Source organism: Pteronotus mesoamericanus, unplaced genomic scaffold (assembly GCF_021234165.1).
Source record: "Pteronotus mesoamericanus isolate MK-2021 breed Mesoamerican mustached bat unplaced genomic scaffold, CSHL_Meso_final contig_68, whole genome shotgun sequence".
NCBI lineage: Eukaryota > Metazoa > Chordata > Mammalia > Chiroptera > Mormoopidae > Pteronotus > Pteronotus mesoamericanus.
Genome location: NW_026555234.1, coordinates 13510007 through 13526103, shown reverse-complemented (window position 1 = coordinate 13526103; position 16097 = coordinate 13510007).

The following is a 16097-nucleotide window of genomic DNA, read 5'->3' as shown; positions in this document are numbered from 1 at the left end:
ATCAGGACTCTGATTGTCTGTCACGCCTGGCATCTCAAGATTTCAGATGGTCTCCATGAATCACTTGTACTCATGTTGGAACCAAGTCCGCGATGTCTCTGTCCACACAAGATTGTAGACTCCTCAGAGGATAGATTGTATATCATTCATATTTGTGACAGTAGAAAATGTCATTATTTTATTAATCCAAAGATGACAAAGGCAATTATTTTTGCTGAGTGTGCTCCACACTGTGCTAGGCACACATAGAATGGTTTCCAAGCAGGGGATGGGGGAGGAAGACTCTGTTCTGAAAATGCCTGCGTCTCCTTCCCCACTCTCTTCCAGGCAGCCTGGGTTTCTCTGTTCTTTGTGTTTCACTCACAATGTCCTGCTGATTTCCCTGTGGCCCCAGACTCAGAGATCCCATTCTCCTCATTAGTCTGAGGATTCTCTAAGACCAGGAGCCAGGTCTTATTCAACTGTGTAGCTTTAGCGCTTCATACAACTTCAATTAGTAAAGACTTCAAACTGGGGCAGGTGATAGAAGGCAGTAGTTTAGTGGAGGGGTTAAGGCATGCACTCTAGAACCAGGCTGTCCAGGTTCAAGTGTCAACATTATCATGTATTAGATGGGGAGCTTTGGTTAAGTAACCCTCTGTGTCTGTTTCTCCATCTGGGGAAAAAAAAAGTTGGGGGTGGGGAGGTGATACCCGTAGTTCCCATATTATCAAGATAGTACCTGTAAACCACTTAGAACAGTAGTAGGCACATGGCCGACATCATACATTCATTTTATATTTAAAAAAGCACTTATCCATTTTTAAACTCTTCTTGATTTCGTATCTCTTGGTTATAGTGACTTACTGGGATTTTGTGGGTTAAAGACAGTTTTTCAATAAGATCACATGAGCAGCTGCATTTCACCACCTGGCTGAGGGCCAAGGCTCGGTTCTCACTACCTTTTATATTTCTTTGTATTTCCCTTAGCAGCTAACACTGGACCTTGTATGATTCATCATTTGTCACCACGACTTTTTATTTTCCAGTGCCCTTACTATTGCGGAGAACTAGCATTTGGCAAATACTTACCATGTACCAAGCTAGGTATATGATCCTTACATTCTCCAGGAGGACAGTGGTATCATCTCTATTTTATAGAGGCCCATGTACCTAGACCCATTTCAAAGAGTTGGGAAGTGTCAGTGCCCGGTTTTGCCCCCACTTTGGTCTCCTTTCAAAGAGAAGGCTGTCTCTCCCTGATTATCCTTCCTCTTTCTCTCTTTATGCCTTCTTGGAGCCCAGCAGGCACCCCTAAAGCTAGAGAAACCAACATGCTCTTTTCCAGCCAAGTATGCCTCTTACAAGCCTTTATTCTGGATTCCAGGACTTTTATTGAAGGGCTTATGAATGGATGGGAAGGTCCTGGCAAAACACATCTTTGTTTTCCTTTATTTGTGTGTTGGCACCCCCACAGGATTGCCTGATACTACACTGAACTAGTGAGTGGGGCACCCAGCAAAGCAAGACACCCATGCAGGGGCACCCAAAGTTTTTCTTTTGAAGACTATTATATGGGATCCTTTAAAGTAATCAGGGAAGCCGCTATTGGGCTTCTCTACACATAATTAATTTAGTAATAAGTCTAATTTTTATTTTGAATTATATAGGAGGCAGGGGCCTCTAAAAGTCTATATAGAGCCTGGCTGGCATACTCATTTTAGGCTTTACAAGGATAATTAGGTCTATTTTCTAGCCCCTAACTGATCTCCACTTCTTCTCCCTAAACACTTGCTATTATTATTTCACTTGTGGGAATATAGATTGATTGTGAGCCTGACCTTCCACTCACTCACTTTTAGGCAATAACTACATTCAGGACAGAGAGGTATAAAATCTTACACAAGTTAAGCATGTGGTACGTGCTGGGCCATCTTAGGGAGTGTAGTAGATTCTTAGCGATTTACAGGTTTGAAATAGCTGGCTATTTCCCATTTTGAGTTCTACACATTTGCAGATAGGTACATGCATTCCCACACATGGGGCGAGGTGTAGTGAGGTCAGTGCTGTGTGTCTGTCCCTTTGCCATGGCATCATGGGGCTAAAGTTCTCTGACCTTGCGGGCAGCCTTTTAGCAGGGTTTTTAATTATCGTTTTAATTTTTAGAATAGACTTTACCTGCCTTTCCAAGGTAGGAAGACGGTGAACAATTATTATTCACAGAGAGCTCATGTAGGGAAGGAAGCCCATTTCACACCCTTTGACAAGTCTAAAGTTACTATCTAAGGCTATAAATAACAACCACAGACGTGAATTAAGAGATGGATTCTTTGTGGATAATTTTCCAAGCAGTATGCTCTTTTCTTTGCTCTTCCCTGTTCCCCTTTCAAGTGGTGGTAGCTACTGATCATATTGAAAAAAAATAAAAAAGGATATATGAATTCTGAGAACACATCTCTTGTCCCTAATGTCCTCAGTTTGTTTTACTTATTTTAAACTCTGTGCATTTCTGGAGTAGTTTCATGATGCTAATATTCAAAGGAAGATTTGGTGCATTAAAGTAATCTTTCAGATTTTTTTTTCTTTTTTGTTTTGAGACCAAAATTTCTGCACGTCATCTATTTTTAAGTTTTCAAGGTTTTGATTTTTTTTAATATTTAGTCCTTGATAATTTTGCTTTTAAAAACCTAAAAAGGTACTTGATGTTGGAAAATGTAGACATTGTCTCACTAGTTCCGTTAAGGAAGTGATGTTTGGTGGAGAGTTTCACTTTGTCTTTCCTCATACATTTGCCCCAACTTGCAATGTCTAAGCATCTGTAGTAAATCCAAATACCAATTTTGTTTCGTTTTAAAGTTTTCAGGATTTATTTTTACACAAATCCTTGCTCTTTAATATGATTTCACTTATAGTGGAATCTAATGAACAAAACAAACAAAGTTGAAACATACTCTTCAATACAGAGAACAGACTGACAGCTGTCAGAGGGGAGGAGGGCTGGGGGGCTGGGCGAGAAAGGGGAAGGGGCTGAGCAAAGTAAATAAATAAATAAATAAATAAAACCATCAAAGACAGCAGTATGGGGATTGTAAGAGGGTCAACAAGGTAGGGGAGATAGAAGAGGGTAAAGGGAGGGTAAATGGTGACAGAAAGAGACTAGACTTTGGATTGTGAACATGCAATACAATACACAGATGATGTATTATAGAATTAGACACCTGAAACCTATAGAATTTCATTAACTAATGGCACCCCAGTAAATTCAATAAAAATAAATAAATAAAAATGCCTCTCTTATACATTGCATTGAATGTCACTTTATGCTCCAAGCAGAGATGTCATCCTACCCCCTCGGTATGTGGACCCAGGCACCCCCAGAGAGGGACACATGGGCCCTTGTTCCCATGCACGTCTGTGTCTTCTTCAACCTCAATGTCCGCTCCATGGGATAAGAGACACGGAAATCTTACTGCGTGGAATTTTTTAAATACTCTAGAAAAAGAGGGAGGGGAAAGGTTGTGAGAAAAAGAAATAGTTGGAGCTGAGAAACTTGACTAAGGAAGGCAGTGGGCATCTGTGTAGTGCGCACCATATTACCGGGCACTCTGCAGGCCCCTCCACTACGTCTCTGCAGCTCGTCCTATTGAATCCCCATGATAAGCCTGTGGGGTAGGTATTGTATTGTCCTGTATTGTCCCTTTTCCCTAGATGGAAAAATGAAGACTCAGAGAAATTAAGTGGCAGTACTGAGATACTATGGTATTGAGGTGGAATGTGCTGAAGTGACTTCACATTCATGTTCATGTTCATGGCACTCTTTGCTGGGTGCATGAACTTCACAGCCGACGTGTTCTGTGTTCATTTGAGTTTTGGTTCTGCTTCTAAGTATTTGTTCCTAGCAGCGTAATTTGCGTACCTAGAAAGGGATCATGAAAGTGGACTTGGCTTAATGCTCTTTGAGAAAATGAGTTTCTTTTTAAAAAATCACGACCTTCAGGCCAGACCTCAAAATATTACGTATCCAAAAGCATGCAACTTTCATTCCTATTCAGTTATGATGTGTGACTTTGATTTTTTTAAAGTGTGGTAGCGATGGTGGTCATGGGAATATCAGACTTAACAATGCCTATTTTCCCACATGGCCACAGATCATCCCAGTTTATCTGTATTCTTCTAGGCTCCCAAAAGTATCAGAGGAGGCAGCCTATGCTGGCTTTGTATCCTGGGTCATTCACTTTGGAATCTGCCCCTTAAATGGAAGCCCTCCAGTTTGCCAGGTGACCTAGGTATTTTGGATCTTAGTCATAGCTGTTTCAAAACAAGAGCCATGGTGTTCTCCAAGCCTACATTTAAAAAAAAAAACTTTCAATGGACTTTGTTTTATTTATATTTTCTAAATCAGGGTAGACTAAAAAACCACACAGTTTAGCGCCCCCACACACTTCTTTATGAAGTCTGGTACTACAGTGAGTTATTAATGGCTCCAACTCATGGAACATTTTTATATTGGACCACACTTCGAGGCAAAGACCAAAATATATATATTGGAAGTTGACTCAGTTCTCGGTGTTAACAGTCAAGGTTAAAATCTATTGCTGAGTTTTATTCCACAGTATGATAAACATGTTAAATGGACTTCATAGTATAGACTTGCATGGAAACACATTTGTGGCATGGAAAACCTTCTTGTAATATGGTTTGCCACATGGCCTTAAGATGTGTTCTAATGTGGCCTTGATTTGTGATTGCCATGTTCAAAAAGAGACTTAATTTGCTTAGAGAGAAGGCTGACAACAAAATAAGGGCTCCTTCTCCTTTGAGGGTGTTCTCTGTGATCTCAATCAGATACCCCAAGTTAACTGTAGAGATTGATTCACAAAGAAAGATGCATTCTTTTCAATGAGATGCCAGATCACATTTATAGATACTTGTTGTATGGCTTCCTTTGACCAGAGTAGGGTCATGTGTTGGCTGTGCTCCTTTTGAGCCCTGCTAAAACATACAGTTTTAGCTGTATGTGTGCGGTGCTTTTCCTTTCCAGCTGCACGTAAAGCTGTGGTTCCCTTCTGATTTGTGGAGGGACTCTTAAATGTCAAAGTTATGTGACTGTTAGAAACAAACAAAAATGCCATTTTTTTCCTGCTCAGCCTGATCATTAAGAGAAAAATGTCTGGAGCTGGGCAACACTGACTTCAAGTCCCAGGCTTCCCGCATACCAGATTTTTGTCTTTAGAAAAGTTAGTTACCCTCTCTAAGCTTCAGCAAGCTCATCCCCAGAATCAACCTCGTGGTACTTGCTCTTATTGTTAGTGTAAGAATTAAGGGAAATAATCTACATCACTATGCACAGTGCTTGTCACATAGCACGTATCCACCAAATGTTGGATATCATTTCTTTAAGGCTATTCTTTTTACTCTGGCTCAAAGAGTTATAAACCATGAACTTTAAAGATGTAGAGGAGACCCTCCTCTTTGAAAGTTGAAGGAGCATAGGGAAAAACAGGAATACCGTGCTTCATTTCCCATTCTTCAGACTTGTTTATTACAGTGGTGGGTTACCATGGAAACTGTCAGGATTAAGATGGCATTATTGAGTTAAGCATTCAATGAACATCTCAAGAAAGAAAAGCCCTAACATGTATGCATGCCATGGGTGGCTTGCAAGAGAAAGAGTTGTTTGGGGGGAGGAAGAGGGGATGACATTTACTAACTTCCTTGTCTCATGGAGTTTCCCAAATCCTCAAAGTGAATTATGATCAGGAGTTGACACTGGGCTCACCGCCCTGCGTGTGCCCCTTCGCAGACCATTCCGTAAAGTTGTCCGCAGTTACAGCCAGATTTTCAAAATGGGAAGCTGCTCTTATGTAGCAGGGAGTGTGGCTTTCCAAAATAGATTCTGAAGTCAAACGCACTCGGAGTGTTTTTTTGAGAAGGGTTGACCTCCTTTCATGCCACTTACTGTGAATTAAAGCTGCGAGGGAGGACTAGTTTGGGCATGCGATACAGCCCTGAGAGCTGCCGCTGCCAGGGAACGAGATTTGTGTTTCTAAGGAGATACAACAAAAAGGAGAATGCTTTAAGAGCCAGTTGCTGTCAGAGTGTAAAAGTATCTATGCTCAGAGAGGGAAATGGAAGTTGAATTAAGTAATTTTATACACACGTTATGGGGTGCCCTTCTGCTAGGAATTCTTAAATGCAAAAGCAAATAGTTGTGACCACAAAGGGCTTAGTACATCTCAGCTGATTTTAGTTCTCAGACTCAAACTGGATAGGATTGGTATTGACCCGCTCTATGCATGTGATTTTAACATGGTCTGACTCCCGTCTGTCATTTTGTTGGGTTGTATTAGTAACAGAGGACAAAGGATGACATATTCCAGCAGAGGTTTAGGCAGCCACTTGACAATCTATTTTGAGTAAACGAGATGAGGAAAACCCCAGTTCTACCAACTGGGGCAGCTAACAGAGTGTTCTACCAGTGTCTTTTATGCAGTTTCAGCCCGTTTGCAAATGTTTAGTTGGTGATCAGCCTGGAAGGATTCTCTGAAAGGGTTCGTGGGGTAAAGTATCATCACAGGACAGAAATCACAGGGAGAGTGCACCAAGGAAAAATTTACAGTACAGTTATATTTACTTACTCCCTCTGCAATAGGGTTTTATTTTCCGCAGTTGGAAAGGGAACCACCTGTCTCAGCTGCTGATGTCAGAAAGCTCCCTCGAGACACGGGGCTGTTGGAAAGCACATGATACTGTATGTATTTGCTCTTACGTCCGTATCTGGCTGAGACTGGGTTTCAGATTTGAGTCCTATTGTGGAGCTCATTGACTAGTGACTTCCAGGTGCCCTCCCACGTCACCATGCCCTTGTGAATTAAAAAGTAGCCCGTGTAAGCCCCCATCGTGAGTGCTCCCTCAACTTGCACACAAGTATTTACATTGCTTTAAAATGAATGACCCGTGTCTCGGAGGTTCTCATCTATGGATCTGGCTTCGAAAGTGAGTATTAAGAGGCATTATCTCTGCACCTAGAAGCCAATATGTTGCTGGCATTCTGGCTTTTGTTTTATTGCTAATGATCAGGATTTTAAAAAATGCATGTCAGAGTTGAAGGTTTTATAAAAATAGTATGTGCCTATCTTTTTTTTTTTTTTTCGTGGTAGCATTGTCAGTGTGGAGAAATTGTTATAGAGCGAATAAAATGCCTAATGCCTAATTGGGCAAAACTGGATATTATGACCGTGCATTTCAAGGGACCTAACACATTATTATTATTATTTATTGTTATTTTAAGATTTTCAAAAAGTTGTGTAACCACCGTTCCAGTTCTTCGTGCCTAGTGGAAAATTAGGCCTTTGAAACAGAGTCCTTTGAGGAAATGCGAGGGCCACTACATTGCACAACTCTAGGGGGCACCATTTATGTCCTAGTTAAGGGACTGCGGCTTGAACTATCACACTGACTATATGTCCAGTTCCAGGAAATACGATGCTATCAATGTTACATAAAAATGCATGGGCGAAAAAGGTGAAAGGGATTAAGAAGTGCAAACTGCCAGTTATAAAATAACAAGGATGTACAGTAATACACAGTATAGGAAATATAGTCAATATCACAGTAATTATGTATGGTGGCAGATGGTTGCTAGACTTACTGTGGTGATCACTTTGTTAGATATATGTGCCTAAGGTCTGCACCTGAAACTCATATAATATTATATCAACTATAATTTTAAAATAAAAATAAAAACCACTAAATACTAAAATGATACAAAAAAATAAAATTGTTGCCAACAATTGCAGAAAACTTGCTATAGTGAAGTTCTTCATTATTTTAATAGTGCCATTCATCTGAATTTGAGTGTCTTTACCAACTTGCAAATTATATGGTTGTTAGACAAAGTAGGTAGAAAACAGTCTGTGAGAGTGTAAATTACATTCTTGGGCCACATCAAACCAATGTCCTATTAGGGATCAGAACCAGGGCTTCTAATTCCCAGCCATCCCATGATGCACACCTGCAATTAAATTAGTATTTGTACTGATGTTTGGTGTCTTTTTCTCAAATCCTAAAAGTAGAGTAAATAGAATGGGCTAAGACCCCCTGGTTCACCTAATCTTTCCCCCAGTGTAACATTTTCCTCTGAACCATTAAAAGTGTTATAATATATGATTGATATTAATTAGTTTTCTGTAAAGCACTGCACTCCTTAACATGAACTGAACTAGAAATAAATATATTACCATGAATTAAGATTTTATTAGTCGCGAAGAAGGATTGGATGAAGGCACCTCTGTGAAATCCTAAGTACAGGCATCAAATTGAATTAATGCCAGCACTGCCTTGAGATTCATTTGAGTACTGAACAAGAAATAGTATACCATAACATAACTGTGTTTACTGAATCATTTTTGGCATCAAAAACTAAAGCTACATTATAGATGCAACAACAGGCTTTTCTCCCTTGGAAGAGAGAGGCGGGTGCATTTTGTAATTAAAGTGAATGTTACCCTCTGAAAAATGCCTCTAGTCTCCAGAAAGAAAACAGCCTTGCTGAGGACACTGCATCTCCGTGTGTATCTCAGACTCTGCATACTCTGGGTTGCTCTAGTCTTCTTTTGCATTCCATTAGGGTTTTATAATGGGATCAGCTCTATTTTCTGCCCTCTTCATCCAGAGTACTGGATAGACTTCACTTTATAAATTTGTGTCCCATTCCTATGTATGTGTTCGGAACAAGTGTGGAAGGTGTGGAAAAGATGTACGGGGTTGCATCAGGGATGGTCTAGAAGGGATGCCTGATTTATATGGGGAGGGTGGACTAGACAGCTTTTCTTTTTTTTTTTTTTACTTTTCATGATATATGTTTATTTTATAGAAGCGTTTTATCCCATATTCTCTCCATGAGGTACAATAATTTAAATTAAATAATGAAGTACACTGAAAGACCTAGCAATATGTCATACTTGCTATTGTTAATTCCATGGGAGAAAAGAACAAGCCCTCATGTCTTTTTTTTAGATTAATTGATTTATTTTTGCAAATACATTTGTCTCTGCCTTCCCCCCACCACTTTCCCCTGCCCCGCTCCCCTAGACAGCTTTTAATACAGGGCCGCACAAGCTGAATACGGTAAACCTTCCAAGGACTGCTAGTCACCGCCTGGGATGAAAAGGGTGCCCCCTAGAGTTGTGCACTGCTCAGGCCCTGCTCTAACATCTTTTTTTCCCTCTGATATTCCCTGATTCTATGATTCATTTTTTTATTTGCATGTATGATACCACTTACTTGAGGGTAAATGCAAAACTTTAAACCAGAACTGTCACATTGGATGATTATACATTATCATCCATGTTGCTTAAATTCTCTAGTAGCCACATTTAGAAAAGGTAGATTTAATTTTAACTATATTTATTTCTCCCAATGTGTCCAAAATATTATACCAAGACATAATCAATACAAATTATTCATGCAATATTTTAATTTGGTTTTTCATGCGAAGGCTTTGAAGCCCCATGTACATTTTACATTTACAGCACATCTCAGTTTTGACTAGATGCGTTTCAAGTGCTCAGCAGTCACACGTGGATGGCAGCTGCCCTATCAGACAGCACTTTTCAATGTACATGCCAATGTGGCAGTGTTTCATTTTACAGAGAAATTACTTGCAAAAAATTCCCTAAATAGCTAAGACAAAATATAACATATCCTTTATGCCAGTTTATCAGTTTAAAATGTGATGGTATGATTAATCACAAATTTGTGAGAAGAGTGTGAATGCAAAGACAGTTTGAAAGGCCACTGGTGGCAACGCTGGCGTTCTGCTTCTGTGGCTTTGTTTTCCACTCTCCCCCCATAGACATTATCATTTTGAAACATGAGTTGACACTTGGTGGTTCTTCCCGCATTTGTAAACTCATGATCTCCTGTCAGTTTTCATGCACTGTAGGGATGTCCTGTTTCTTAACAGAGAAACTCTTGAAAGGCTTTTGGCTCAAATAACTTTTGTGGCCAGCCTAATGGAACCAAGAACTGTGTTCTGCACTTGCTGCTTCTGGTCACTTTAGAGGGAGAGCCAGGCCAGGACTAGCGCAGGGCTAGATTGGCTTTTCTTCCAGACAAACAAGAAACCTAGATGCTCAGCATCCTGGCAGCTCAGGTGGGGAATCTGTGTGCGCTGCACATTTAGCTTAATGCAGGACTTAAGAAGAAAATCTGCTGTGCATTGTGTCTAGATCTGTTTTTATTTTTATTTTTTATTTTTTTTAATTTTAATTTCTTGACATTTATTTCCCTTGGCTTATTTCAGGAAAATAAAATTACTTGTCACATAATCTATGTTCTTCCAACAGGAAGCCAGGCAGAGAGCAAACTTATGCATTTAGTCTAATGTTGCTTGGAGTTAAATTGAGTTTTAAGTATTTGCATGTGAATAGCAGGGTTCATTGTTGAGGATATGCCAATCCTGGGCTCAGATATATCTCATCTAACCCTAGTACAGACCATGTAAAATAAGTATTTATACTGCCATTTTCACAGATGAAGAATTTGAGGTTCAGATGGTTTAGATAACTTGCTTTGGATCACACAAATGGGTCTCAGATGTACCCTGACTGACCCCAAAGGCCATGTCTCATGGAAAGGGACTGTGTTTCAAAAACAAATCAATGACACCTTTTGATAATGAATTTTCAACAAAGGACAAAGTACTAAAGTTTTAGAGTTGGAAGTTTCCTTCTTTTCATTCATATAAGAAATACATTCAGAGAACACCTAATCCTATCCCATCTTTGATAGAAGAGAAAATAGATCCAGAACATTGAAGTGGCCATGCCCAAGGTCAAACAAACAGACCTGGACTGCGGGGCCTTTGGTTCCTGACCCACTGCTCTTTGTCCATGTGGTTTCATAGTTTCTTTAAGAAGATAAGCTGAACATTAACAATTTTTTAACAGGAAGGTAGCAGACCAACATTTTATAATATAGGGAAAACTCTTCTCTCTTCACTATGCACTTTAGAATTTTGATCTAAGTATAATATGAATACTGAAAAGTGCATATATTATAAGGGTTTAGCTCTACAAATTTTCACTAACTGAACATGACCCATGTAACAAGCTCCACAGCAAGAAATAAAAGAAAACTAACTTTCTGAAAACCTGTTTTCCAGACCATGCCCCCAGCTCTCAACCCCACCAAAACCAACCTCCGTCCTGACTTCTAGGTGCACAGATTAGATATATCTGTTTCTGTACTTATTTACATAAAGAATAGAATAATAAGGTGTGGACTTTTGTTGATGTGCCTGGTTTCTTTTGCTTCACATTATTTGTGGGATTTATCTATATGTTAATGTATAGTGGATGTTCATTCACTTTCATTGATGTATTTGACTATAATTTTAAAGGATAAAGTCTCCACAACAATACTAGTGTAAGTGGAATTAATAGGTTTATTGAACATTAATTATTTAAATTGATTTCCCTCCCAGAACATTATTAGCCATAGTTTCATTTTGATTCAGTTTAAAACAAAATAACAGTTCTCAAATATGGTATCTTAGTGGTTGCAACGCAAGATTCAATCTAGCAAACCATTCTTGGGCTGTGTTTTTATGCAATATTCAACATAGGATAATGTAATAGAAAAGACAAAGAGAGCACCTTCTGAAAATACCCACGAGAGAGCCGAGCTGGAGTTCCCGCTTAGTAGCTTTGTATGGCCGTGCAAAAGGTTAGGTGTGGCCTATTTTTAGGTGTCCTACGTGGAAACAAATCTACTAAGATAGATGGTGGAAAGTTATACCTCGGGAGTTGACAGAGATTTTTGTTTTAAATAAAAGTGGTAGGCAAAGAAACCTTTCTGATCTCTTCTTGGGCCAATGTACAACCTGGGTTCTTCAAAGAATAACACAACTTGGGGACTGTTTGAAAGGGAAATTCCTATAAACTGCCCTTTGGAGATTGTTTCACAGGCACAGAAATCAAGTTTTCTTATTTAGTTTAGTTTTCCTGCTGCTTCTTTCCTTGGTTGCAGGAAAAAGTGGATTAAATATGTTATGCTATTGACTACTGCTGGGGCATCCAGCAATGGAAGAGGGTAGCTGGTGGTTTATCAAGGCCTTGTCCTTACAGAGGTTTATCATTTCCCTGGTATTCCTTTGCTTACAACAGGCCTCTCTCTCCAAATTGTCTGTTAGGAGGAAATTTAGGCGCTTGTGTCTGCTCATTCAGCCCTAAAGGAAAGTCTTGAAGCTGAGTGGTATTAGATGTCTCCGAAACACAGACCTACCCCTGCTGATTAGGGTTGTATGTACCAAGAAAAGAACTGAGTAGGAAACGCTTAATGATAATGTCAACTATCTATCCTGTGATATGGCCTTGCTTTAATACACTTGCTGTTAATGCCTTGATACCATATTTTAGGCATATGACCTTCTTTGCTTTCTCCACATCCTACAGTAATAGCTTAGATGATTCCTCTCAATTCAAAAAGAGGTAATGTCTCACTTTACTAAATATAATGAGCTTTTTATTTAAGGGTGGGGGGAGACATAGTAGGAGGCAAAAGAGTTACTTTAAGCTCTAATTTCCCTACACACTGTATAGACCTTATTCTTATTTACAGAATCCTGAATTTAGGATCCATCCTTTTCTCTAAATCTTCTCTCTCAGAGGTAACATTTATTACCTGTTGTAAAACCAAATCACATGTTAGTATGTTAAATTGCATCCATACGCAGCCATAAGTAAGCAGTCACTATCATATTAGTTGTGTACTTTTTACCCTTATTGTGCAAGTTGGCTTGCATCACTTACTAAACTGAATGATAAACAAGATGAAAGCTTACTGTTTCTCTGGACAACTACTTGGGATCTGTAAGAAATCTAGGACTGTAGGAGTTGGTCTTCTCACACCAAAATGTGTGGTTGAAAGTATTATATTTAATATATAATATATATAAATATAATTATATATATTATATTTGTGAGTTCTCTTTTGATTTTTTCTGGTATGGTGAGGCAGTTAAATATGCATGTTGCATGGAAAAATGATGATGCTCTGTCTTTTCAGCAAAGTTGAGCACCAGTTGCCTTTCTTGAACCTCCTCCCTGATTTCCAGTGCCTTTTGTACAATGGAACCTTTGGATTCTCCTTTCACAAAGAGGTCTTCCCAAGCTGCCTGTCTCTGTCAGGGCTGACACAACATTGCATTTGAAAGTTGGCAGAAATCTTAGATATAATTGAATCTGGCCATCTCCTTTGACAGATAAGGAAACTGAGGCTCAGAATCATTAAGTGAATTGCTAAAAGTCGAATTGTGGGATAGTTACACACCTGAATGAGGACCCATACTCTTCCAACCATTCTTTTCCTTCCATTGTGGGCTAAATCAACATCCACAAAATCACTCTACTTATCAGATGAGCTTGAGCCTATGTAAACACTTTATATCCCATGAGCTTGGCCTTGGTTCCAGCCTCATTACCTGTCTTCTCACAAAAAGTCTTAATGATCAAAATAATAATCACCCAAGCATAGGAAGAGTGATTTGCAGGAAAAGCCCATGAAACTGCTGGAACATTAACTTGAAGAGGCTAATAGTAAAGCTTGTCTTCCTGTGGATATAGTCAGCCTTCTGGGGGAGAGAGGGTGGGTCACCTTTCATGTGATATTTGGAGGGCCCAGAATGAGCTTTCTGCCTGAGAACTGGGCTGCAATGTGACAGCATATATATAGGTTGCTCCACATTTAGGAACAGACTGTGTTCCAGAAGTTCACTCGCAAGTCGCTGGCTTGAAACTTGGACTGCATTTTCCTTATCCAGTCAATTTCAGTTGTCTCAGGTAGGAGCGACATCTCCAACAGCTCTTCCCTAAGCCTTTTCAGGTTGCCCTTTCTTTCTCCCAGTTGATAAAAATCCCTTCTTGAGAAATTTTCTTAAATATTTAACCATGACATCCTTAAAACACTTACTATTTATTTTCTCCCTTGGCATGTTCTTGTGAACTTCATCATACACAAGAAGGGAAGAAAAGAAAGTATGACTAACAGATAGATGCTTTTGTGTAAATAACTGAAATGCCCCTAACCCTACCAAAGATAATTACATTTTTGAATGGAAAGTTGATTGAACTTAATTGATACAATTTCAAGTTAAGAAACAGAGCTTAGATGGTAGTGGCATGTGGGTTTCGGTGGCACAGGCCCATCTCAGAGGCAAGCTCATAGTGGTTGAGACCCCTCCCTCCCCATAATTCAGGCTCCGAGGGGTTCTAAGTGCTGAGCAGGAACTTCTTCCAGGGTTGCTCAGGAGCCTCATATCCTGAGTGGATTAGCTGATAGACCTGCTGCAATAGAGAGAAATGGCTTCCTTTTAAATACATGCTGTATATAAATTTATCACAGAAAATTTAAAAATTACAGAAAGGCACGTACATGCACAAAGAGAAAATCAAAAAGTATTTACAATGTCATCAGCCACTATGAACACCTCGTTAGTCTCTTGATCCTCTTTCCTCCTCTTTCTTTCTGTGTGTATGTATTTGTATGTAAATTTGTTGTGATTATACTTTTTTTCCAAACAAAATTTGAAATCTTAATATATTTTGAAGATTTTCTCATTATGCTACTATATAGTTTTACAAGTTTCAATGAGATTATTGAACATATTCAATGAGTATATATATATATATGAATAAATATACTGCTCTATAATTTGTCTAACAAGGTCACTATTGGTGGACATTTGCACAGCTTTCTAGTTTTCAGTCATGTAAATAATGTAGCATTGACAATCCTCACACCCCAAATCTTTGCACAGATCCTTCTGTTATTTCTTTAAGATGAATTTTTAGGATTAGAATTTCTGGGTTCACAGGGGTGCCCATTTTAAACATATTTCATACATATTATCTGCTTGCCCTCTGCAAAAATGTATACACATTTATAATTGCACCAATAGTATTTAATATCTATTTTTGATTGAGCTGTATGTGTGGAGGTAGTCTTAAAAATGGTCTCCTGGGGTAAAGGATTTTTCTTCAAAATCCTCTGTCCATTTGGGCTGGCAAACATAAAGTAAGATTTTACATGTCATCACAAAACTTAGCTTAAACCGTAAGCTAATTCCTTCTGAAGATGTGAGTTTATTTTCTTTCCACATTATGTTTTTAGAATATATGTTGGCTCTGCCAGAGTGAAATTCAAATATCAAAGCACTGGAAAAATCTACAACAGAAAGAAAAGCAAAATAACCAAAACCTTTCTAAGGCTTGTTTGGTGGGTTTAGAAAACAAAAACTGAAACAAACAAACAAAAACAACAAAACCAAAAAAGTTTATTTATTTAAGTCTTCCATTTTAAGACTAGTTGAAAAGTATAATTTCCTCCCCTAAAATCAAGACAACTTATAAACTCATTAAGACCCAAGCTCTAGAAATGGGTACCAGGGGAAACTGTTTGACTAACACATATTATTTTAAATTTACTAATTTGTGCACCTCAGTTTTTTCTGGACCTCACTAACTTCTCTTGGAGGATAAAATATCTTTCTTAATAAGTGAACTATGTTTTTGAGGTTCAGTAGCACTTTAAATTTTTAAGTAGTACCAACTTTAATAAAATGTGATGTGCTTTATTTTCAGTTTTTGTAAAGAAACATTGCTAAATAATCCTATTGAATGTCTCTTGTCTAAATAATCAATAACTCACTGCATTATAGATGAAATAACCTGAAATAATTAAGGTAAATGAAAATGTCTATAGATGCACAAATACAGCAGTTAAACATCAGACAAAATCAGATTTTAACCATCCTTTTTTAAAATCTCTTATCTGTGGGCCTAATAAACATACTTCTTGCTTTATGTTTGGATTAGTCCAATTGAGTACAACTCGGATTAATTTTCACATTATTTTTTGTTTTAATGTGGAAAAAGCCAAAGGCATATTTTGAGATTCACATTAAAATACAGGCAGACTCAGGTGCATAGAGCCGGTCGGCAGAATGTTTTATTGGAGATGAAAGATTGTTACTGAGGTTGTCTATCACTTCTAGTTTATGAAAAATAAATAAATAAATGGATGCTGGGAGGCATTAAAATTGCACATGACTCTCT